Source organism: Myotis brandtii, unplaced genomic scaffold, assembly GCF_000412655.1.
Source record: "Myotis brandtii unplaced genomic scaffold, ASM41265v1 scaffold127, whole genome shotgun sequence".
NCBI lineage: Eukaryota > Metazoa > Chordata > Mammalia > Chiroptera > Vespertilionidae > Myotis > Myotis brandtii.
The window spans coordinates 517,385-544,924 of NW_005354464.1; the positions used below are offsets into that span (position 1 = coordinate 517,385).

At 38.0% G+C, this 27,540-nt stretch overlaps 1 long non-coding RNA gene across 1 annotated transcript in view; it reads left to right on the plus strand.

The window, feature by feature from the left end:
• Positions 1-9,230, plus strand: part of LOC106724955 — a 13,208-nt gene extending 3,978 nt beyond the window's left edge. Inside the window, exons 2-3 of the long non-coding RNA XR_001360777.1 lie at positions 1,370-1,372; positions 9,218-9,230. This is a non-coding gene — a long non-coding RNA (uncharacterized LOC106724955). The remainder of the gene's footprint in view (positions 1-1,369; positions 1,373-9,217) is intronic.
• The last annotated feature ends 18,310 nt before the right edge of the window (positions 9,231-27,540 follow it).

Here is a 27,540-nt window from a genome sequence, read left to right on the forward strand (position 1 = left end):
AATCATACATCATGACTAAGTGGGATTTATACCGGGGATGCAAGGATGGTACAATTTCTGCAAATCAATAAATGTGACACATCACATTTACAAATTGAGAGAAAAAAATCACATAATCTTATCAATTAATGCAGAAAAAGCATTTGACAAAAATCCAACACACTTTCTTGATAAAAACTCTCAGCAAAGTGGGAATAGAAGGGTCATACCTCAAAATAATAAAAGCCTTATATGACAAACATACAGACAACATCATACTCAACGGGCAAAAAGTAAAACCATTTCCCCTAAGAACAGGAACAAGACAGGGATGCCCACTTTCACCACTCCTGTTTGACAGAGTACTGGAAGTGCTAGCCATAGTGACCAGACAAGAAGAAGAAATAAAAGGCATCGCTTCTATAAAAAAAAGAAGGAACTTTTACCATTTGCAACAGCATGGATGGAACTGGAGAGCATTATGCTAAGCGAAATAAGCCAGTCGAAGAAAGATAAATATCACATCTCTCTCATATGTGGGATATAATGAACAACCAAAACTGATGAACAAAAATAGATCCAGGTACCACTGAACAGACCATCCAATCTCAGAGAGAAGGCAGGGTGGCGGTGGGGTAGGGGAGGGAAGGGAGGTTAGAGATAAACCAAAGGACTTGTATGCATGCATATTAGCATGACCAATGGACACAGACACTGGGGTGGTGGGGGCTCAAAAGGGATAGAGGAAGACACAAACAAATGGAAGAACATACTACGTTCATGGATTGGTAGAATCAACATCATTAAAATGTCCATACTACACAAAGCAATCTAGAGATTCAATGCTTTCCCCATTAAAATACCAACGGCATATTTCACAGACCTAATTCTCATCTTTGATGTTTCTATTCCTCTCTCTCCCTTCCTCTCTCTGAAATCGATAAAAAATAAATAAAAACATATAAAAGTTTCTCCTGTTAACCTCTGAAAAGAGGATTTGCTAATCTGACCTTTTGCATCCCCCAAATATCTCTTAAAACCATGTGCAAACTGTGCAAACCATCTCCATTTTATACATAAATGTGTTTTATGTATAAGATGTATTTTTCTTATCTTTAACCTTTTCTATGTCTTAGTCTACACTTCTTATTTCCTCTTTGACAGCTACAGCTATTGACTGAAAAGAACTTTCTTGTAACTGGTAAAGTGTCAGTTAAATACATAGGGCCTTTTTCCCTCTGCATACAACCTCTCCTCCATTTTGTAAAGTCTAGTCTCCAGAAATTTATCCTTGCTCAAAAATAGCATGACATGGTGGAGAGCCCTGAGTAGACTGAGGTCATTTAGGTGCCTGACCAACAACAGAGCAAGCACCAAGAGACTTGCATAGCTGGTTTTAATGAATACCTTAAAAATACATCTGCAGAGTTCATATTCTAAAACCTTTCATGTCAAACAATTAGCTTTACTAACTACAGAAGAAAATGCAAGCTGAGACCACTACAAATTTCCATTACTTCATATCTTTCTCTCCCCTACCTTTAGCCTCACCAGTGTAAAGATTTTTGATGCTAGCAAGTCAATTAAAATCAGCATTCCCAAGAAAGTTATATCCATTTTCATGACTAAAATAGTGGTAATTACTACAATACACCTATGGTAATGAAAAAAATATTTTCTGGAAATTGCAAAGAAACTGTAGATTAAGATTTAAATTAAAAATCTACAGAGGGGAGAGAGACCAAGATGGCGGCATAGGTAAACACCGCAGACTGCTGCCGCAAACAACCACTTCAAAAATACAACTAAAAGACGGAACGGACATCACCCAGAACCGCAGGAAGGCTGGCTGAGGAGAGACTCTTCAACTAGAAGGAAAAATAACAGCACACCGAGGCTCAGAGGAGGCGCAGTGTGGAAAATACTCAGGTGCGGAGGTGCGCGCGCAAAGCGGGCTGGTGGCTGAGAGCGCGGTTGTCGTTTTCGGTCAGGGGGGAGTCTCAGACTCTGAGCTCCAGATACGGGCGAATCGCTGGGGACTCGGACCCAAACGGGAGAAGCGGGAGTGTCTGGCATCAGTTGGAAGGCAGCTTTCCCTCCGAGGTTTGCAGCGGTTCCGGGGGTTCTGAGAAGCAGAGCCTCTGGGAACGGGACTGAGAGGGGCCATAACCGCTCCCTCCGCCCGCCCGCCCTGTTGAGCCCGCCCCGCCCAAGCCCTGCGCAGAGCCATTTGCCAGATCGCCTCAGGCAAAGGCTAGATTAGCACCTCCCCAGAGGACAGAAGTTTTCCGCGGCAGACACAGCTGATTCACACAGCCAGTCGGCCTGGTGGTCAAATCCCTCTAGTATTAACTACAACAATCAAGGCTCAACTAGAACAAGACTGCGCACAAAGACCACTAGGGGGTGCACCAAGAAAGCATAAAAAATGCGGAGACAAAAAAACATGACAGAAATGGAGGATATAGAGCTAAAAAACGCAATTTTGAGGGCTTGCAATAAACTTCTGGAGAGCCTCACGAAAACTAATGAGACCCTCGATGCTATGATAAAGAAACTAGAAATTAAGCATACACGCTCTGAAATAAAGAATATTACACCCAATAGCAGACCAGAGGAGCGCAAGAATCAAGCCAAAGATTTGAAATGCGAAGAAGCAAAAAACACCCAACCGGAAAAGCAAAATGAAAAAAGAATCCGAAAATACGAAGATAGTGTAAGGAGCCTCTGGGACAGCTTCAAGCGTACCAACATCAGAATAATAGGGGTGCCAGAAGATGAGAGACAGCAAGATATTGAAAACCTATTTGAAGAAATAATGGCAGAAAACTTCCCCCACCTGGTGAAAGAAATGGACTTACAGGTCCAAGAAGCGCAGAGAACCCCAAACAAAAGGAATCCAAAGAGGACCACACCAAGACACATCATAATTAAAATGCCAAGAGCAAAAGACAAAGAGAGAATCTTAAAAGCAGCAAGAGAAAGAAACTCAGTTACCTACAAGGGAATACCCATACGACTGTCAGCTGATTTCTCAACAGAAACTTTGCAGGCCAGAAGGGAATGGCAAGAAATATTCAAAGTGCTGAATACCAAGAACCTACAACCAAGAATACTTTATCCAGCAAAGCTATCATTCAGAATTGAAGGTCAGATAAAGAGCTTCACAGATAAGGAAAAGCTAAAGGAGTTCATCACCACTAAACCAGTATTATACGAAATGCTGAAAGGTATCCTTTAAGAAGAGGAAGAAGAAAAAGGTAAAGATACAAATTGTGAACAACAAACATGCATCTATCAACAAGTGAATCTAAGAATCAAGTGAATAAATAATCTGATGTACAGAATGAACTGGTGATTATAATGAATCAGGGACATAGAAAGGGAATGGACTGACTATTCTTGGGGGGGAAAGGGGAATGGGAGATGCGGGAAGAAACTGGACAAAAATCGTGCACCTATGGATGAGGACAGTGGGTGGGGAGTGAGGGCGGAGGGTGGGGCGGGAACTGGGAGGAGGGGAGTTATGAGGGGGAAAAAAAGAGGAACAAATGTAACCTGAACAAAAAAGATTTAATTAAAAAAAAAAAAAAAATAATAATAATAAATAAAGTGACAGCCTGCGCCAGGAAGGGTAGTATAACCTTTGAGGGTTATTTTTTAACTCATTGGTTTATTTTTAGAAAGGAATATGGTTTATAATTTGTTATTAGCAGGCATCAAAGAAAAATAAGAAGGGACTTCCAAAGTAGCATGACTATAAAAGGGAAACTAGATCTTTTCTGTGATGAATGTGAACAGTCTGGGGAAGAGAGAAGGAAAAGGACTAACGGGCCACCTGTTCCTCGGCCAGTGCTTCATTGGCAACGGAGAGAAAATAACCAGGCACTGAGGCCAAGACATCCCAAGAGGGAACATGGCTGCCAGAAAGTGGTTTGATTTCAAATTAAGAACTGTATGGTTTAAGAAAGCAAAGTGAAGGGTAAGTGAGGAAGTAATGGACTATGTTAGTAATGGATTATACCTTAAACATTTATCTCTGTACTTTTTTGCCTAAACTATCATCTCTGAATAGTGGTGGTTTAACATTATTTGAGCTCAAACACTTAAAAGCAAACTTATTTTTTATAAAAAATAAAAATACTGTACATAGAAAAATAATAATTACATCATGGAGGCACAAGAACACTACCATTTAGAAATCCTAGAGAATGGTTTCCTTTTGTAAGTAAGAGCAGTAGCAGTGACTGTCACCTGCCCATATATCTAGGTAGCAGAATAATCTCTTTACAAAATAATATTAACTTCTTGAATATAGAATCTAAAAGGGACAACATGAAGTGATGTCTAATGAATTGCCAAGACATATTTTGGTTTTTGCCTGGGTTGAATGATGATGTCCTGGTCTAAGGTTTTCCTTCATTTACATTTATATCCCCAAAGTAGTTAAATCTGACAACATAATTGTAATAAGCTAGCCTAAAGTTTCAAATATGTTTACTTGACTGAAATGAGAATTCTACAAAGTAATTTGAGGGTCGATTTGTAAAGCAGTTCATTGGAACATTAAACAACTACCTAATTTAATTACTATCAAAACTCAATGAACAGGAATGTGAAATGGATGATTTGAAAATTTCACCCATATTGCAACTAAATTGAATAGGCCATGTGGCCCACAGTGATTGGCCATTAAGACAGGCAAGAAAATAATAACTACTGAGCTTATCTGTGAAGACACTAATATCAAATTATGAAGGCTTCCACTAGTTACCAAAAATATACATATATATCTTCGGATTTTTTCTTTCTTCAATATTACTTATCCCATACCACAAAACTTCCAAATCACAAGTCAGGCTGAACTGTTTTAGATCCAAATTAAGGCTAAATTTTAGCCTGCCCACTAATTTTTGACTGTCCTTTCCAAAAGTAAACTCAAGACCAAATACAAGGAAAAGAAAACTACTTACACTGAAGTCCTGCAGTGCCAGGAATTTGCATTTATAGCATTAATTTAATCTTTGCAACCATCCAGCATGGAAAGTGTTGTTATCCCCATTGTCTAGAAAAGGAACTTCCGGCTCAGAGAAGTTAAGGAATCAGTCAATGATATTCAATTATTAAGTTGCAGAAGCCAGAGTCTCCCCCAACCACTCCCCTTCTCAAGTAATTTTAAATTTTACTTTTAAAAATAAAAACACCTTTTTTTTACAACGTGATTATAAAAATTCAAATAAAAAAAAGGAACCATAACCGTACAGGAATTCTGGCAGCTTGCTCCTTCCTTGTAAGGAAGTATCCGTGACTGTTAAATTATTTTAATTTTTATGGAGATGAAGTCAAATCTGCTTACTAAGTCTATGTAGAATAAATAAAATTTTTCTTCTAGGTTGAAACTTTTCCCATATTGTTTTTGAAAAGCAATTTTCATGCCCCAACTTAGAATTTTTTTTCTTTAGGGTTACTATGCAAATTTCCAACTTCTCACACAGGATCAGATTTTGCAGCTCAATTATTTTCCTGGAGAATATCCTGGAATTGAATATTTCAGATACAGATTGATCAGCTAAAGAATATTTAACTCTCTTCATTTGGACACTTCATTTTAAAGCACTTTCTTGAGCATATTACCTTTATGACTAAAATCTAAGTTTACATTTACTTTCTAGATGTTATCTATGTTAAATTTTTTGCTCCTAATGCATTTACAGCAATTGAAATTCCAAAGTAATTTTTCCAGGTCTTCTCCTCTATGTATTTAAATACGTTGTCTCAATCTAATTATATATCCTCTACATTAATTCCTTACATGTTCCCTATTATTTGCCTATAATCCAAACCTAACAAAAATTTTGAGTCAGTTCCATTATCCAATATATTATTTATCCCTTCCATGTTATTTCACTTCCAATTGAATCCATTCACCACCTGTATCTTCAAGTCACTAATAAAAATGTCAAGTAGTTTAGAACAAAGGTCAAGTCCTAAAATTTGTTGTTCAAAACATCCCTCCAACTCAATATCAATCCATTTATCAACTGGTTTTGTGTACCATGCAAAGCTGAAATAGATAAAAATCATTCAACAATACTTGGAATTAGCTTAAAATCCCCCATACTTTAAACAATGATTGTGGAATAAATGTTATGAAATTTTTTACTGATTGTATTCAAGAGGATACATGGGTAATCACTTTTATGTTCATAGTTAGGCATTTTGTTACAGGGCATATTAGAAAAGATATCAACAGGTACATTACAAACCTGTGACTTTTTAAATATTTTCATTTAGGATAAGGCTAAGTTTAAATTAATAAATGAGTTGACTTAGCTCACCTGCTGGGGCACAATAGTTGAGCATTGACCCACGAACCAGGAGGTTATGGTTCAATTCCTGTCAGGGCACATGCCAGGATTACAGGCTCAATCCCCAGTAGGGGGTGTGCAGAAAGCAGCTGATCAATGATTCTCTTTCATCAATGATGTTTCTATCTCTCTCTCCCTCTCCCTTCCTCTCTCTGAAATCAATAAAAACATTTTTTTTTAAAAATGAGTTGACTTAAAGAAAAATTTAGCTATATAAAAGTAGGGATGGCATATGAATATGGAGAAAAAAAGGAGGTGTAAAGCAAACTACTGAAATAGGAAACCCTGGCACTGAGTTTTATAGTTCTCAACACACAAAAACATCTGATCCACATAAAACCACAACAGAGTCCATTAGAGACATCAATAAGTGCCTTACAGGATACACAGCCACCGTTCTCAGTCAATACTTTTAAAGAAATATAGGAAAAGAGTTTCACACAATTTTACTGTTCTAAAGCAAACATTTACAGGTTTATAGGAATCAACTAAGAAGGGTTATAATACAACAATAGAAATGTACTTTTCAGTTTTTTACCTAAAGTGCTCATAAGCCATCTGTCTAATAATCTGATCTACATATAATTATGTATAACCTAAAGCTTTTGAGCCTATGATTTTTAGATACACTTTTACACCCATTATGAAAATTGGGACATTGGCTCTCTCTAGTCTTTTGACACTTCTACTACCCCAAATTCCTCCAAGATACTTGGCAATAGCTCCAAAATCACAGTTAGATTTTTTTGGTATTTCATTTGCCCCTAATGACTTGAATTAATATAAACCATCTGCATGCTATCGTCATCCAGTCAATAAACATTCTGAATATTTACTAAGGGCTGAGAAATATGTTTAAAATTGTATCCCCTCGGGCTCTGGCTGGTGTGCTCCATCGTTAGAGTGCTGGCTCACACACTGAAGGGTCATGGGTTCAATTCCCAATTAAGGGCACATACCTGGGTTGCAGGTTCAATCCCCAGCTCAGGTCAGGATACATGCAGGAGGCAACCAATCCATGTGTCCCTCTCACATTTATGTTTCTCTCTCCTCAATCTCTCTTTCTGTCTCTGTCTCTTCCCCCTCCCTCCCTTCCACTCTCTCTAAAAATCAATAGAAAAAATAATCCTCGGGTAAGGATTAACAACAACAACAAAATATTTTTCCCTGGAAAACTCAGAGTTTAGCAGGAAAGAAAGATATATAACTATATTTTTTTACAACATGACAAGTGCTACAATAGAAATATGTACAGAATACCATATGGATTTAGAGGAAAAACTAACCACCTTGGTATGGCTTTGAAAAGGTGGAGTTACGTGAGTTAGATCTTAAAGACTTCTCATGAATTCCCCAGGCAAAGAGGGGCATTCACACAAAATTATTAGTAAGTACAATATTCAGGAAACACTAAGAATTTTGGCAAAGTTGGAGCTCAAAAAGCATGAAAGAAGTAGATAAAGCCTGGTTGGAGTGGCTCAGTGGTTGAGCATCAACCTATGAACCAGGAGGTCATGGGTCAATTCCAGTCAAGGGCACATGCCCGGGTTTTGGGCTCGATGCCAGTTTGGGGCCTACAGGAGGCAGCCGATCAACGATTCTCTCTTATCATTGATGTACCTGTCTCTTTCCCTCTCCCTTATTCTCTGAAATCAATAAAAATATATTTAAATAAATAATAATAGACAGAAATGAAATGAAAGAAAAAATTTTTTACAATCAATGTAAAACACTTAGTACAGTGCAGTGTCTTGAATATTTTAACTGTTCAATAAATAAGAGCTATCATTACTTAGCATGACTTAGTGGGCCCGACATTCCCTCATTCCCTTTCATTGGTTTTGCAACTCCAAAAATGACATGATCACCATTATTCATGGTCTTTAACACTTCCACACCTACAAGCAGCAATCTCTCATTGATCAGATTAAGTTCAGACTAGAGGTTTACTTTGAGCAAGGTGTGTCTTTATGTCATTTCATTACTCAATTCTATTTCTAAACCCCATTCCATCCTGATTTCAAGATAATTACATCCTTGCCTTAACATGCCAAGTTCACTTTCTTCGTTACTTATGCTCTGCATTGGTATGAATACATTTAAGGCCAAAAGTGTTGTTAATGACCCTCTTCCTTATTTTCTTCAGTAAAAAATGCATCTTTTCCACTATTGACTTGTCAGTATTAGACCTGCTATCCTGTAAATAATTTGGATTAAAGTGTTTTATAAACATTATCTCTATCTCTAAAATATTTTTAAATCTGATTTGCAAACTCTGAAAAACTATTTAAGTTTCCTTCCAGATTTTGTAAAATATATTCCAACTTTTCCCAGGTGCCCAATTAATTTGGAAAACCCATTTTTATCTCAGAGTATTTATATAATCAGTTAACTATTCACTTGCAATATCTCCTCTTTTTTTCACCATTGGAGTTCTCCAGGATTCCAAAGTCACTTTTCAACCATTCTGTTTCTTTTGATGGTTTCCTTCATCACCAAAAGTGAGTAGTCGTCAGCAGTTTCAATGTCTTTCAGGTTTCTATCTTCCTAGTAAGTCTTCATGGACCTAGTCATAATCATCCTCAATAAAAAGTAAATATATTACAGAATTGTATAATTGAAAACTATACAATTTTATTAACCAATGTCACCCCAATAAATTCCATAAGGAAAAAAAGAGCAAATAAACATCCACCATTAAGACCCTTCTTTCTAGGTCATAGGCTTTCTTTTTTTTCTTTTTTCTTTATTTTTATTCTTTTATTTTGAGAATACGTTTATTAAGAGTACGTAAAACAAGGAATGGCTTGGTTTAGAAGAAGCAACAGGAGAGAGCCTAGTGGAGCTGCTTTAGTTCACTGGAAAGTTAGAGAACAGGAGGCCTTGGAGACAGGTTCAGGGGGTTACCCTGGAACAAGCTGCTGCTGACCATTGCTCTCCTACTTGCAAGTCCCATGGGGATCCCTAGAGTTTAGGAGGTGCACTGAGAAAGAAGAAAGGGGTGTGCGTGCTCCTGAGAGGGTGAGCACCTAGGTTTTCTTAATCATATTAACTCCTCTGGATTCCTAAAGCAAATTTTTATTTATTTTTTTTAAATTTTATTGAATTTATTGGGGTGGCATTAGTTAATAAAATTATATAGGTTTCAAGTGTACAATTCTATAATACATCATCTGTATATTGTATTGTGCATTCACCATCCAAAGTTTAGTCTTCTTCCTTCATCATTTATCCTCCATTTACCCTCTTCTACATCCCCCCGCCCCCTTTCCCTCTGGTAATCACCACACTGTTGTCTGTGACTATGAGTTGTCTTTTTTTTTTTTTAATCCCTTTGCCTAATTCCCCAAAACCCCTCCCCTTTGAGAGCTGTCAGTCTGCTCTATGTATTTATGCTTCTGTTTCTATTTTGTTTGTTAAATTATTTTGTTCATTAGATTCCACATATAAGTGAGATCATATGGTATTTGTCTTTCTCTGACTGGCTTATTTTGCTTAGCATAATATTCTCCAGGTTCATCCATGCTGTTGCACACGTATACCACCATAAACACATGATTTTGAAGGTTTTTAAGCAAAGGGGGAAAATGATGAAAGTTGTTTAGAAATTGTGATCTGACATTTTTATTTGAGGAAGGATTAGAAAACAGCGTAAAGAAAGTCTACAAAAAATTCATTATAACTTTCAATAACCAAACTGTATAAAGCAGTAAATTACATGTCCTGCAGTGAAATTTTTGAAAGCTTTAAAAACTATTTCTATCTAGATTTTCCTCCAAGCTTCAAAAAACATTTATTAAGTACTTATTTGCTGCCAAACTAATAAAAATGGTCATGATTCTGCCTTCCTAGGAACATATGAGCTAAATAGATGGGTACATTAAACAAATCAATAAAGCAAAAAATTTGCATATTCATTTTAGACTCAATAAATAATGGCTATGAATTTTAAAAAGCCAGAATATCCATTGTCAGCAATGCTCAGATCCCAGAAGAAGGGAAGTGTTGTTTCAGATAAGGTGGCTGGCAAAGGCCTCCTTGATAATATGACATTCAAGCAGAAGCAGATGAAGAAGCTGGCCAAATGGATGTTTGGAGGAAGAAAATTCCAGGCATATGGAAAGGAGCAAGCCTGATATGTTCAAGAAAAGCAAGGAATAGAATGAGCTAAAGAAAAGAAATAGCAGAAAATGGAATCAAAGAAATTGGTGAAGGACAGATCGAGAGGATATTATGAACTTATTAAGAATTTGAATTTGTTTCTGACATGAGAAACCACTGGAGAATTCCTAGGAAAAAAGTGGCCTAATCTAATTTGAGTTTTTCAAAAAATTATTCTGACTGCTGCTTTGAGAAGGGACTATAGTGGGAAAGGAGTCAGGCAGGGAGAACATTTGGTAAGAGGATTCATAGAAGTAGAGAACACATTGGCTTTCTTCTCTTCTCCCAATAAGCAAGCCCCTAAATAACCATTCATAAAGACTATGCAAATCTTCCAGGAGTAAGGTTTGCTGAATCAAAAAACCCAGAGGACCATGGTGTGTTCACCAAGGCTGGAACTCAGAAAGAGAGTATACCTTAGAAGTGATCCCTGGCATTTGGAAGTAATTGACAACAGGGAGATGGATGAATATTATGAAGGTGTCTGGAGCTTCTTATGATGGCAGAGAACAGAGGAAGCAAAGAGGAAGAATCTAGCCTTCATCCATTGCTGAGGCAAGGATGTGAGTTCCTATAGGCCAGTGGTTCTCAACCTTCTGGCCCTTCAAAATACAGTTCCTCATGTTGTGACCCAACCATAAAATTATTTTCGTTGCTACTTCATAACTGTAATGTTGCTACTGTTATGAATCGTAATGTAAATATCTGATATGCATGCAGGATGGTCTTAGGCAACCCCTGTGAAAGGGTCGTTCGACCGCCCAAGGGGTCGCGACCCACAGGTTGAGAACCACTGCTATAGGCCAATGGGAAAACAAAGAAAGTAGCCAGGCTTCAGCTACCCCACATAACCTAATTTTCTGCCAGAATAGGGAACTAGGAGAAAGGAGAGGACAAGGATTGAGGTTGGATATACTAGTTACACAATATCTTCTTTATAGCCCGTTCTTTATGGGGGCTTTTACAGCCAAATTACATGTAATATTTTTCACCTTTTCCTATACTCTCCTTTCTCTCACCCTCTACCCTAGAGGAAACAGAAAAAGTAGGAAAAGAGTAAAAAATAAAGAGATCTAGTGAAAAAACAGGTTCTGCCCCATCTTTCTTTATCTCATGAACCCTTACCCCTGTTATACTGCTCCATAGGCGTGTTAGAAAAATTCATACCCAAGGGATTGCTTATCTTCAGGGCCACTGCTCCTCATTCCTCATTATAACCTAACTTGCATTATAAGGATTCAGGGTAGTTTGCATAATATTTACCGACAATATCATAGCCAGTTATGAAAATGAGGGGTTTTCCTAAACAGAACATAGAAGAAGAAGGCCATTCCTGTCTTCCATCTAATGTTGCTGTCTTTATTTGATCTTAACAGAAATTCATATGCAGCTGCTTGAATAAAGTATAACAATGATCCCTTTATACCTGTGGGAAGACTTAAAAAAAATGAGGCTTTTGAGTTTCAGCTACTTAGTACCCATGCACAAAGAATCATATAATTAAATGATATATAGAGAGTAAATAAATGATAGGGAACATTGATGATGATAGTATAGAGTCATATAGATTGCTTGAAAAAGATCCATTCATTCAACAAGTGCTTTTTGAGTATTTACTATGTGGTGGACACTGAGTATTGAATAGATTTCTTACAATCTAATAGGAGAGGCAGATATTTCAAAAGTAAACACACATATAATTCTAAACTCAAGTAAATGCTATCAAGCAAAATAATAAGTTGTAATAATAGAGAACTCTTTACATTTGGGAGGTAAGGGAAATTTCTCTGAGCAAGTGACATTTAAGTTGATAACTAAAGGATAAAAAAGGAACCAGAAGATGAAGAGTTGGAGCAAAGGCTCTGATGTGGAAAAAGCTTGGTGTTTGCCAGAAATGTAAAGAGAACTAGTATGACAGGAATTTAGAAAGAAAAGTGGACAGCAGTGTATGATAAAGTTAGATGGGTCGTTGCATGTTATAGACATACAGGTCCTTGTGAGACATGCCAAAAGCACTTGTTTGGATTTTATTCCAAGTATAATAAGAAAACTTTGATGGTTTTAAACTTTGAAGACCCACATTTATAAAGATGAGCAGAGCTGTGGATTATGTGGAAGAATAAACGGAGTAGGAGCCAAAGTGAGAAGATAATTGCAAAAGATCAAAGGTATTATCTTGTATTAGATGGTAACGGTGGAGGTAAGGAAAACTAAGCCCTTTTTCCTTCTAATTTTACTGGTACATGCTTGTGAGGGACAAGCTCATGACAGTTTCAACTACCATATCTATGCTAATGACTCATAAATCTCCCTGGATGAAATTTCTTTTCTAAAATCCAAATTCTCCCCACAACCACCTTATAGCCAATTGCTTAATAGGCACTTCCTTTTACATAGTATAAATTCAAATGTAATCCTTCATCTTCTCCTCAAAACTTGTTGCCTTATGACTTCTCATCATTCTCTTATCACTTGGAATCAAAACCTTGGCATCATCTTTGATGCCACCCTTTCTATCTAACCCCCACATCCAGGATAGCAAAGCATTAAGAGTATATGCTCTGGAGTCAGAAACTTAGGTCAATGAACTGGAATGGTGTACAGGCTATTTACATGGTATTATGGTTGCTATTTCTATACTCTAGATTGTACATTACATACCAGGAATTCTTTTAGTTTTAACACCTGCATGGCCTAAAATGTGGAAGAATTCTAGCCGATCACACTAGCAGTATCAGGTACAGTGTGTCCAAATCAAACATATCAGCACAGAGACAGAGAAAAATATCTGATCCTACTCAGTTATACTGAGAGGATAACATTGTTTCCTATTTCTCAGTGACTAGTATGCAAACTACCACAGTCCTTACACTGAGTCATAGAAATAGTGAGCCATGGTGGCCCTAGAGAAAGATGAACTTCTTTTTTTTTTTTTCAAGAAAATCTAAAAGCCAACCCAGCTAAAGATAAAGCCGAAGTTTCAGAAAGGAACAACAGAATCTCAGTAATTATAAGAAAATGAGAAAAGCCAAGATCACCAAGGAAGAACACTTTGAGTGAGAAGACCCATTCATTAAAAGCAGTACCTGCACACAGTGAGGAGGGGGAGGAAATAGAACCCATAAAGCAGTGGTTCTCAACCTTCTGGCCCTTTAAATACAGTTCCTCATGTTGTGACCCAACCATAAAATTATTTTCGTTGCTACTTCATAACTGTAATGTTGTTACTGTTATGAATCGTAATGTAAATATCTGATATGCAGGATGGTCTTAGGCGACCCCTGTGAAAGGGTCGTTCGACCGCCAAAGGGGTCACGACCCACAGGTTGAGAACCGCTGCCATAAAGGATTCAGAGAAGCGGAGTCCAGACAGAATACTAATAATCTTCCCTTTGTCCCTTCCAGATTCCCTCTCCACCTGCTCTGTGGTAGGGAAATGGGGTATATGTATGATACTGTATGACTAACATCTATGAGTTCTCTTGTCCTCTTCCTTTCAGTTGTGTACAGTCAATGGGATGTATACCACCAAAGATAAGAGAGAAAAGAGAGAGGTTGGGGTATTTATACCTCTGATTACCCTCTGCAAGGTTTCCATAGACTAGCCTGAGACTCTCAACTAAAGGCTACAGCTTCTGCTAGCAACAGGCCATTGTTATTCTACCCAGATTTCTTTATTTTCCCTACATGTTTATAAATTGTCACCTTATTTTTTAAAATTGTCTCCTTATTAAACCCAACTCAAATTATCCAATTTGCATGTGCAATTTATTTCTTCCTAGGATCCGTACTGAGAAGAGGTAAAGAAATAGAATTAGAAGCCATAAGAGTAATTATGAGGGGGTGGGGGGATGGAAGATTACTGAGTTACATGATTAAAAAGCCAGCTGTTCTTTTTTAGAGAGTGGAATGAAGAGGTCTCCAGTGGACACCCTCATCCCGGTTTCTTTTCAGAGGTTTATTAAACAGTGTTTATACCTACTTGAGCTGACTCCAAAGAAACAAGCAAGTGCCTGACTACAGATTTCATTTAACCTAAATCATCTCAGGAAGTGTCCTACTAAATATCTAAAATAATTGTGGGAGAAGGAGTGGAGTGAAAGAGTAGCAATGAAACACCAAGAGAGCCAACCTTCTTTTATTATTTTGAGGGACAGGAGCTTTTCAAGCTCGGCAAGCTTCCCCATCTGCAGTGAACCGAATTAAAGTAAACAGAATTTTAAAATGAACCCAAATTCAATTAGGCGGTGGAAACAAACATTTCTCTTCAATTAATATGTGAGATCATGTCTCATAGTTGTATGCTGGACACTTTTTCCTTTATTTGATTTGTTTCCCATCCACTGCCTTTTACAGAATACCCTAGAAAAGATATGCCAGACCATGGGAAGGTCTGAGCCATCCCAAACCTCTCTGGCCCACCCTTGTGTCCTGTGCACAAACAGATGCTGTGCCACGTGGCCAACTCCCAACATGGAGTTGAGGGGACAGCAAAGGTGGCAGCTGAACACAGAGACACAGAAAAAGAGAGCTATGCATTTTTAATGCTAATTCTGTAGCCAGAGCTGATATGCCTTTGCAGTTTATAAACTTATGATATGACTGCTGAGATGACTCTACCATCTGACAATGGAGAATTACTACTATTTTCATAACAACAAAAAACAGTTCCTGCCAATAATGTCAAGTCTATCCTAAGAAAAGTTGGAGGTTTTGAGGAGATGGTTGAAGAAGATCACATTGCCTCATCCATGAAATTTTAAATGCTATGATTATTATATAAATGAAAGGCCTGGTGCACAAAATTTGTGCACGGGGTGGGGGGAGGGGTCCCTCAGCCCGGCCTGCACCCTCTCGCAATCCAGAACCGCTGTCTCCTAACCGCTCGCCTGCCTGCCTGATTGCCCCTAACCACTCTGCTTGCCTGCCTCATCACCCCTAACCCCTCTGCCTGCCAGCCTCATCGTCCATAACCACTCACTGCTGCCTGATCGCCCATAACCACTAGCCTGCCTGCCTGATCTCCCCTAACCACTCGCCTGCCTGCCTGATGGCCTCTAACCACTCACCTGCCTGCCTGATCGCCCCTAACCACTTGCCTGCCTGCCTGATCACCCCTAACCACTCACCTGCCTGCCTGATCACCCCTAACCACCTCTGTCTCGACCCCCACTGCTGTGGCTTCGTCCAGAAGGACATCCGGAAGGTGGTTAGACTGTCTGGTCTAATTAGCATATTACACTTTTATTATAGATGCTGCTAAAGGAAGTGTCTGGTAAAACTACAGTATAAATCAAACACAGATATTATAATGCATGCTAATCTAAAGGAAGGGTAAAAATTTTAAGAAAAAAGTTTTTTTAAATATAGTTCACACTACATACAAGGGATGCACTTGAAGACTTAGAAATCTATATATTGTTAGATAATTCATACATAATTAAAGTGTATATATAATAATATTAACACACCTCTTTCAGAATTGGACAGATTTTGTAATAAATAAAATAACATTGAAGAATGAAATATAAAAATAAATTAAATTTCATAAATGTATATGAAACTTTCACCTCTCAAATATTTTTCTTTTTCATAAGAAAAATCAATTTATAAAAATGTATCATGGCCCTAACCAGTTTGGCTCAGTGGATGGAGCATTGGCTTGCGGACTCAAGGGTCCCAGGTTCAATTCCGGTCAGGGGCATGTACCTTGGTTGTGGGCACATCCCCAGTAGGGGGTGTGCAGGAGACAGCTGATCGATGTTTCTCTCTCATCGATGTTCTGGCTCTCTATCCTCTCCCTTCCTCTCTGTAAAAAATCAATAAAATATATTTTTAAAAATGTATCATGTACAAGTTCTTAAAAGTACAGTCTATATTTACCACTCAATAAAAGTGGAAATAAAAAGTGACCAGAAAAAAGTTAACTACTTAAAAATTAAGATTCAGGCTTCTAAATATCCTTTAGATCAAAGAAGAAATTAAAACTGAAAGTTTCTGAAAAACATGGAAAGATAAGCCCTCTGTATCTTTTACTTATTTAACCAATGAACATTTGCTGAGCACCTGCAAATCCCCTGATTTGATAACCTCCCTCCCAGGTTTATCATGATTGCATACAATGAAATGAATTTTGGAGCATGAATTTCATCACACTCAAATTTAAAAAACCTCTCATCAAAAAGCTTGGTAATTTAACTTTGGGGCAGGTGTTTCGGTTAATGCCAGAATTATATCTGAATATCCTATATCAAGAATTTATTACTTCTGATATTGATGCAGCTATGTGATAAGACAAACCCAGCATTTCTTAACATGTGTATGATCCCTTCCAAGGATTTAATTCTGTAGCTGTTCCATATTTATATGATTAATGAACCCTTTGGAAGCTCAGAAATCTCAGTAAGCAAAGACCAGATCTGGAAAGATTATGCAAAGCTCCATTCATACTGGATCAGGATTAGGAAGATTACTTCCCTATGATCTCTATACATCTCCTCCATTAACTTTTAATTGTAATTTAATACTATTAAATGACAATAAATTAACACATTTAAAAGCATATGGCATTCCCAAATTCCTTCAGGAGTCAGGCATATAGATGTAAATGGGAAAGGGTAGGTATAAAAACTTGAGACATGATGCTGTCTATGGTGAGGTACATTGTTCATGAATGTCCAAAAAAACATTTAAGGTGAAGGTTTTATAACATTATCCAGCCAAATGCATACATCTGAAGGCTGAATTTGGCCTGAGGACAACTCCTTTGTAATGGCTGGTCAAGTTTCTAATCAAGAATCCAGCATTGTTGATCATTTAATAATTAAAACTTTCTTCACTATCAATCACTATTTAACAGTTGAAAGTTGTTTCCCCTTCCAATTGTTCTGTTACCCCAAATCTAATTGCTCAAACAGCTGGATCAAATACAAAGATGCTATAAAGGGGTACAGAACTTCTTTCTCTCACTGCCTTCTAGGGAAAATTATCTATAAATTGCATAGACTGAAATGTGCTCTGCCTGCCCCGTGAAAGAAATCTCAAGTCTTGTAGCCTGTAGTGGATTTACTAAAAATTACTAGGAAGCCAAGAAAAGCCAGCAAGACTATTAATATGCAGTACTCAAAGGAAGCTACATATAAATGTTGCATGTTTTGGTCCAATTGTAAAGAACTTATTTCTTTTCAAATGTGGACTACTGCAAGTTTTGGTAAGAGGCTCTCCACAATAAATGTAGATAAGATTCCATGTTACAGGATTTTGGTGAACAAAGTAGGAGACATGTTTCCACAGATAACAATATGGCTTCTCCTGATTTTATTCACACTATGAATTTTAGCCCCAGATTTAGTAATGAAATCTAGATACCTACTCAATGTATTTTGTATTGGTGCTCAAGAGTTAAATGTTTTAATAATATTGATTGTGGCTATGACTATGACTATGCTCTACTTTGAAATCAGTATAACATCATTATCAAACAAAATTGTTCTGAAACAAATTCATCTTTGGCAAGACTTTTTAAAAATCAGGCTACAGTGTTAAGATACTGGCATATGTTTTTCTGTAGATTTATTGGTGATTTGTATATATTTTGTAAAATATCTATTAACATCTTTGCAGAAGTCTCCCTGGTTTTTTTTTTTGTGTTTTTTTTTAATGTCATGTTTTATTGATGGCCAGGTACAGTTCCACACAGCAACCCTCCCCCTGCCCCTACCCCCTTCAGCCTGGGAACACTGGTCGGATCTTGCTGATTCAAGTCCTCTCCCTATCAACGCAGAGGAGGTGTCTGCTGCGTGTCTGAAGTAGTTTCCATCACTCCCTTGGAGTCAGGACCTTAGTGGGAGGCCCTCGGGCACCCTGGCCCCCACCCCCTGCAGGAGCACTTGAAGCTACCACCACAGCAAGCAGTGGGAATGGGCCAAGCGAGTGAGGTCACCAGAGACAGGAAATCGGCCGTGGTTCCTCTGCACATTTAATACTGCACAACGGGAGTGGGGAGACTTGTTGACTGTGTGTGGGCAGGTGCTTGTGGACTGTATGTGGGGGGGACTTGTGGACTGGGGGGGAGGTACTTGTGGACTGTGTGTGTGGGGGGGTACTTGTGGACTGTGTGGAGGGGTATTTGTGGACTGTGTGTAGGGGGGGTACTTATGGACTGTGGGCTGTGGTATGGAGCGCTCTCACAGGCATCTCTCAGGGCAGAAGACCTAAGGGCTTTTCTTAGATGGGAGAAAAGGGGTTTTAAAATCTGTCTGTCCTGCCTTTTATTGACTTGTAAATAGGGACCACTTATATAATGTTCTGTAAACCCTTGGAGGGAGGGGTGGGGGTCGGGGGAGGGTTGCTGTGTGGAACTGTACCTGGCCATCAATAAAACATGACATTCAAAAAAAAAGGGGGAAAAAATCTCTCTTTGTTTTTAATCAGTTTTAAAACAATAACGGTAATGCTTCTCATGACATTTTTTAAAAAGCAAGCCATATGGAAAGATATGACATTTTTAAAAGCCTCCTCACCTTCTCTAAAACTCTCCTTCACTCTACATACTTTTTTCCAGAAATTCCCTATGCAGATACAAGCTTATATGTGTGTATAATTGCATATCATAAACCATAGAGTGTGGAATGATGAATGATAATGTAGAAGCTTAATTTTCATACACACTTGAAAATAATATTTTTAAAAAACCCTTTGAACTAAAAAGGAAGAAATCTGCAAAGAGAGAGAAGAAGAGAGCCTGGGCTCAGAGAGCCCATTTATGCCACTCACTCTCCCCTGGTCTGGACTTAGTTAGATTTCCTCATGGAAGAAGAAAGAGGATGGGGGTGGGGGGGGGGGACACTTAATTGATAATGTATTTATCCAAAAACAAAGAAAAAATAATGTGTGAGACAGCAGGAATGAAGACTCAGGAGCTAAATATGATTAAAAATAAATAAATTTCCTTTTTTGCTCATCCTGCTTTGTAACCATGAATTTTCTATCCACTACAATAACATGATGATCTTACTTTCCATCTCCACTGAGACAGAACAGCAAGAGAAAAATGTATGCTGGATTTCTAATTATTTCATATTTTTAGCTACCTATCCTCTAATATAAAAATTTTGAATTGATTATATTAGAAATTTCTTTACTATTTTATTCCATGAAAAATATTCATATCCTATATAATAAAAGGCTAATATGCAAATTGTCCCCTCCACCGGGAGTTTGGGAGTTCGGCCAGGGGGTGGGGCTCAGTGCACTCCCACAGCCAACCTCCTACAGCCCCTCCCCCAGGCCGGCCTCCCTCGGTCTCTCCCCCCCAGCTGCCCCTCCCTCCAGCTGGCCCAGCCCAATCTGCACCAATTGGGGCGGGCTGGCCAGACCCCACCTGTACACAAATTCATGCACTGGGCCTCTAGTAGAATCATAATATATCACAGATATTTCTAGGCAGAATTTCCCTAAGAACATGTACTTCAGGAGATAGGGATAGCAATTTTAGGTGTTACCTAACTGGTACTTAACTATTTTTTATCTTAATATATATTGAAAAAATTACTCGTGCAACAAATTATTTCATGGATATTATTATTTAAGACAAGACACACATAAAGTATTTAAGTTTAATAATTTAACTCAACCTAAAGAAAAAGCATAAGTAAATAATAACCTATGTAAATTTTGCAAAAAATAGAGTAGTGTACATAAGACTGAAGTCTATAAAACACTAAACTAAGGTAATGGATTGGTTATACAATTTTATAAGAAGAAGGCATGGTTTAGTAGACTAGAACTGAACTAGAATTTGGGAAGCCTAGATTACTGCCAACTCTGAAACTGTGTGGTTGTAACATCTTGTGCAGTTTAGTCTTTCTGGACCTTAGTTTATTCATCTATAAACCAAAGAGTCTAAATTAAGTGATCCTTATGCTTCTAATTCTAAAATTCTATTATTTGGATAATAGTCTTCAAAGCATTTTAGAGGTATCAATTTATTTCAGTATTAACCACATTCAACAAGTATTTAATGAGCATCTTCCATGTGCCAATGTTCTGGGTGCTTGGGGTGCATCAACGAACAAAACAGGTAAAGATTCTTGCCTTCATGGGGCTTACATTTTAGCTGACATCTGGTGAGGTAGATATTATTTCCATTTTACAGTGGAAGAAGTTTAAGGTCAGATGTAGGCAACTGCCCTACATAAATTAGTAGGAAGCAGAGTTATAATTAAGACTCGGGGCTTCTGATTCACAGATTGTGTTCTTTTCACACCGTACACATTGTAAAGAACATAAATCAACAAGGAAACAACTTTGAGAAAAATAGAGGCTGCTGCTGAGATGACTATTAGACAATATTATCATATGTTTTTATTTGGGGTCCTTGATGATGCTAATTTTTTTTAAGAAATGAAAAACCTGATGGAACTAAATAAGGAATAGGTCTTATGAAACAGATGGCTTAGCAAATGGTAGATTGCTCCTTTTCTTCTTGGCACCTCCTGCTGTTAGAATGTGATATGCAGGACAGTTAGGTATGTTTGACTTCTTATGTCTTAACTAGTTGATATTTCTGGAACAGATGCTGCTTCCTTATCCGGAGCTCAACAAATTCACAAGTACAATCTGCAGCATTTCCTTTTCTGCCATTCTTCTATTGTGTCCACTTTAATTGATTTTAATTAAAATATTTTACATTGAAATATGGCCTAAAATGAGTCAGGAGTTTCAGGAAAAGTAACCCACAGAAATTATTGGAAGCCCCCAATTTCCCCATTAAGATGTATGGCAATTATAACCTTTGGGCAAGTCAATATTGCATTAAATATATCTTCCAAACAACAGAATATATTATGCAACAATAATGTGCAGACCACTGGGATAGATTTTGTGGGTGATATAAGGATGATGAGATGTAATCTTGGTCTTCAAGAATTTCACAGTATAGGAGGAGTTCAAATAAATGTATAAGTCATTATAATGCAAGGTATGGTGTGGTAACTGCTATAAGGTGGGTCAAAGAAAGAGTTTGAGAATTCAGAGGAAGAATTCCCTCCCTCTTGGCTGGATTGGGATGCTTTGGGGCATGATATAGCTATAATGAAAGCACCTGCTAAGGTCAGGCTTTGCAGGATGATGAGAATTTCTGCAACTAGAAATAATAGGGAGGACTTTCCAGATAGCATGTGCTTAAATGTGGAGGTTGGAATGCTTACAGAGAAATTACCAACTTTGACTACAATATATAAAATTTATGAAGGAACTGGATTGTAATGACCTTGCAAATCAAGGCAAGCTCTCTGAGTTTATATCAAGTTGCAACAGGAACTTATTGAAGGATTTTGTGCAATAAGATGACATGATCCATGCTTTGTTTTTAGCAAGATTAGTTTCTCACAAGTTGGGTTGAGATTAGTTTCTAAGGAGTCTGGAGAGAAACAGAAGGCAGTTAGGCCAATTAGGAGGCTCTTGTTATAGTCCAAAGAAGAGATAATGAGGGCCTAAAGTAGACATGGCACTTGTTAGAGAAAGAAGGCAATGAATAGGAGAGATTTTGAGGAGGTATTCACTATTATTTCTCCACTAAGAGGGGAAAAGTCTGTACCTTTTATAATTACAAGCTAAGACTTGAGCAAAGTTACTAGGAACCTTAAGTAACTAAATCACTAAGACAGCAGCCATATGGTTTGATTAACTTTCTTTCCCCTAATTTCATAAATTACTAAATAATTTTATATTTATATAAAAATGAACATCCTAAACCCTTTTTACATGGTAAATCCAAATGACTTGAGGATCTCTTGAGCATTAAATTATTATTTAAGCACAGCCTCAGAGGTAAAAAACTAAAGCAGAATTCAAAATTAATGTTCTTTAAAATATATAATGTTGTGTAATATATAAGGTGCCCTCTGATCCTTCACTGTGATTATATATGAGTATGCAGTGTCATAAAAAGCAGGTCTTATTAAATATTAATAGATTTTCCTTTAACCAATCTTCTATCCAACAGAATTAATAAAAATATATTAAAAATAAACTGAATTTTCTTATAGTATGTGTCATCCAAGGTTTCTTTTAAAAGCAAATTTCTATCTTTTAGAACTAAATCTCTAACTAAAAGCAAATACATAAATAAAAATTGTGTATGGAATGATATGGAATGAAACTCAACATGGGAAATAATTCATTCTTTCTTTTGGGTTCTGACACAACACCATGGAATCAATACAGCCTACGTTCCCCTCGGCCAGGCAGAAAGGTGGGGAGTGGTCTGCTATTGCCTAGATCCTATGAAAAGGTAAAATCAGGCCCATATACCCACTAACTCATGCTACAGTCCATCCCAAAAATTCCAGTCACCACAGAGAAGAAACCACTTTTGCAAACCTGAACTCTAATGTTGTACCATATTTTAGAGTCGGCCAAATATAATTATTCACTCTCCTTGGGACACCCTCCTGAATTCCCCATAAATACTTCTTCTCACATCTTCATGATGCACCTAATCTTCCCAACTCTAAGCCCCATGATACCCTACCTGAGCCATGTTTTTATGTTTGCCATTTTCTAGTTTTTTAATATTATTTTAAGTATAGGTCATCGCCCCTATAAAATTGTAAGTTTCCTGTGGGCAGAGTCAAAGACTTGTTTTCACAGTCTCCAGTTATCTTTTCCCAGAGATACCACACAAGAGGAGCTGGTGAACAAATGTCTAAGCCTTTACTTTGCAAAGAGCACTCCATTGGTCCATTAAAAAAAAAAAAGCTAGAAGATTCTTTAAAACTGACCAACTTTGTTATATAAAACTGAAGGAAATTTCCTAGGTCTCAGTGTCAATTACCATCACCCATATCTAGCTCAGACTGTATCAACATTTCTCAAATAAGATCAAGACTGGTTTTTTTCATGTGATTCTTCCTTTCCTCATCTTTTCCCCTCCCAGGCCTCCACTTTAATTTTTAGAATGAATACTGAAATATAGTCCAAGAATTTTCTTTTTTTCAAATTGAAGTTTTCTTTTTAGATGAGTTTGTTTTTCCTTTCTTAGCATTTCTTTCCCTGCCTTAATCACAATAACCTTTCCCCTTTCAAAGATCTCTGCCCTCTTGGGAAGCAATCATTATATTGTGAACTATAAATGGGAAATAATGGTATTATATTGTATTGTGGAGCTTCTGCTCTAATTTTATTTCTTAGGAACTGAACATACAGTGGGACTCTCGCTGGCTCTTAACAGTGGTTATTGTGTTAATCCCAGCAAAGTGCTATAGGCTTCCATCTTATCCATTTTAAATCGGTTTGTTTAACACTTCATATTTAGTGTCTTGAGCCTAGTGTAATTGCACTGAAATTGCCAGATGGTGTGGATGATAGATGGACTGCCACCATTTAGTTTCCTATACTCTGACCCAAGGCCTTTAATTAGCTTGCCAGTTGCTCTCAGACTCTTGCCTTTGGCCACACTGGGGATTATAACAAAGAAGCACATCCTGAATCCTCTTTACATTATGAATTTAGTGTGTACAGGTGACATGTTAAAACAATAAACCAAAAATTAGAAATAAAAAAAAAATTAAGTCTGGCTAAGCACCGTGGTCGGCAAACTGCGGCTTGAGAGCCACATGCGGTTCTTTGGCCCCTTGAATGTGGCTCTTCCACAAAATACCACGTGCGGGCGCACGTACAGTGCGACTGAAACTTCGTGGCCCATGCGCAGAAGTTGGTTTTCGGCCTGGGCAAGTCTATTTTGAAGAAGTACTGTTGATATTTGGCTCTGTTGTCTAATGAGTTTGCCGACCACTGGAGGCAAGGGGTTACCTAATCCAGCAGCTGTTTTTCCTCACAGCTCATTACATCACTGAGAAAATTTTCAAGGTATAGGAAATGTTCTTCAAAGCTTGAATTACTTGCAGTTTCCATCTTTCAACTCAAAGAGTTGTTAAAGCATTATCCAGTTCTACTGGACCATTATCTGAAGGTTCAAATTATCTGTATTTATGCATGACCTTGTAATTTCTATGGGACCTTTCTATACATTGATGAAATGTTTCAACTATGTGTTGATTTGTTCTCAAATCTTTTCCATGGAAGGCATCAGAGTAGTCATGGTTCTCACTTTAAAGTTGAAGAAATAAGACAAAGCATTAAATAAGTCACAATAGTTCTTACCATAGGTAAGTAATAACAGTGCTGAATAGGTAGGCAGGGGCTATTCTCACTCGTTAATCTACCATTGTTGTTTTTTACTTAATTTTTATATCTCAGTTCCTGTAGCCATTCTCTTCTTTCTCCTCTGTACAAACCCAAAGGTGGGACTCAGCCCAATTTCCTTAATTACTCCTCCAAACTACTCACTCACGGTATGTTTCTGTGGTAGTCTTGAACAAAGGTTTGGACTTACCAGAACAGTGGTGAGTTCAACATGTTACTATGCTCAATAAACCAAGTCCCCTAGAGTTGGGGACTAAGGGGATTTCCAGAGAGCAACACAAACAATTTTGATTGGATTATTAGTCACATGGAGTATTAACTGCCCCAAAGCTGAAATTTTCTAATTCCCTTCAGAGTCTGTAGTCTCCTGCCATGTGGTTCAGCAGCCTTTTCCACCAAAACAGGCACCATTATCTGCCCCCCCCCCCCCCGCCTTTTTTTTCTTTTTGCTCACCAAAACCCAGAAATCCCTATTCATTTCTTATTTATGCTTTCCCTTGGAGCCTCACTTTCCTCCTGACAAAGCTGTTTATGAAGATATTTTTCTAAACAAAGCAGTTCTCTTCACAATAGGAATTCTTATAACAGTTAATAAAATATCATTTTCTTTGTTACATTTACATAATGTGTTTTTAGCATCACAAAAATATGGATTCAAATATATTCTTAATCTGTTTCACTAATATTTATTGAGCTCTGGGTAGGGGTTTTCAGGAAATTCAGAGGACTCAATCATGGATCCTGCCCTAGAGAAGTTTAGCTCTTTTTGGTCACTACAAATACAAGATCAAAAGGGATAAATGATATGAGTAGTCAAGATGAAGTATAATGAGCATTTATTTAAATTTAGATGAGCCCTATTTGAAAAGACCCAGAGAAATGTTTCCAAAAGTTACCAATTTTATGTTCAATTTTGAAATAGCTGTTTAACCAGAAAGACTAGCAATACAAGGGCAAGAACTAAAGGTCATGTCTCTTTCAGGGATTTTACAAATCGTTATGACTTTGACCTTTACTGAGTAATAGCAGATGGTTTATAAAGAACTGAAGTTTTGCCATCTACAAATTCCATGCAATTCCTGGGCCACTTTAAGCATGCAACTAAGTCAAAATAATGATAGTTTAGGCAAAATGTGTATATTACCCCCAAAAAGGCAAATATACCCACAAGAAAGTTGTTAACTTATAAAAATTATTAAATACAAAAATGTATGATTAGGTTTTATATTTGATCAGGTAATTTGATTTTTTCCCATTATTTTGGCAGAAGAATGACCAAATGAAATCATTCTGCTAAATTAAGAGGATACCAAAAGGAGAAAAACAAGTCTCTGTAATCAACCTTAAGTAGATAACAATAGCCTGTGATTACAGGGCAGAAAAGATGCAGCCTTGTGAAGCCTACTAGGGCAAGTTAGGTCATTAATCTTCTGACTCATGAAATAACATATCTACATAACTTGGTATCACTGATGTTAATGGTTCTATGCAGATGTCAAAAGAAGATTCTAGATTTATTTCAGATATTGGATTCATTTTTTCCCATGTCATCAGCTATTGGCTTTTAGATTCTTTTACATACAGAAGATTTCAGAAATAGAGGGATTTTAGAGGTAAACTTCACTAATGAAAACAGGTATCTCTGCTACTATAACAACTCTAGCTGGTGGTAAATTAGCATAAACACTTTCAACATTAAATATATGTTTATTAAGTGCCTACCCTACAGCATCACTGTACGAGGGGTTGGTTGGACTTTAAGAAACCAGATGCTCCCCACCCTCCCAGAGTTCCTTGTTTACTAAAGATGGGCCTATTTATACTAAGCAGTCCCATTTCTGTTTTGAATAACTATAAATATCAATTTTTCTTTTATTGAACTAATATCTGTCTCCTTAAAACTTTTATCTAAGTTCTGCCTTCTAGAACCATGAAAAATAAATTGAATCTGTCATAAACCTTATCCTACAGGCAGAAGAGGCCTTTGAAAGATTACTTCATCAAAGTCACTAAAAATATATTAATAGGACCAAATATAGGATCCTACAGCATACCATTAATAAAACCTTCTTAGTTAACATCATTTTCCACATATTAATTTTTTTTACAGAACATGTTCATTGGGGAAAAAAAACTTAACAGTAAAAGAAAGGTTAAGAAAGATCGCATGTTCATTTCATGCAAGTGTTTATTTCAACACTTGCTTTTTATTTAACTAACTAGAGGCCCAGTGCACAAATATTTGCACTGGCGGGGGGGGGGGGGTGTCCCTCCGCCCCATTTGTGCCCTCTCACAGTCTGGGACCTCTCGGGAGATAACGACCTGCTGGCTTAGGCCCGCTCCCGGGTGGCAGAGGGCAGGCCCAATCCCTAGGTGCAGCCCCTGGTCGGGCTCAGAGCAGGGCAGATCGGGAGGTTGCGATGCCACCCCCAGTCACGCTCAGAGTAGGGCCGATTGGGGGGTTGGGGCGCCGCCCCCTGTCACACTCAAAGCAGGGTCAATAGGGAGGTTTCGGTGCCACCCCGTCATGCACAGAGCAGGGCCGATCAGAGGTTGGGGCTCCGTACCCTGTCACACACAGAGCAGGGCCGATCAGGGGGTTGGGGAGCTCGCCCCTGTGACGCACAGAGCAGGGCCGATCAGGGGGTTTGGGAGCTCCCCCCGTCACGCACAGAGTAGGGCCAATAGGGGAGTTGGGGCACCACCCCCTGTCACCCACAGAGCAGGGCGGATCAGGGGGTTGGGGCACTCCCCCTTGTCACACTCAGGGCAGGGCCGATGGGGAGGTTGCGGCTCCACCCCGTCACACACAGAGCAGGGCCC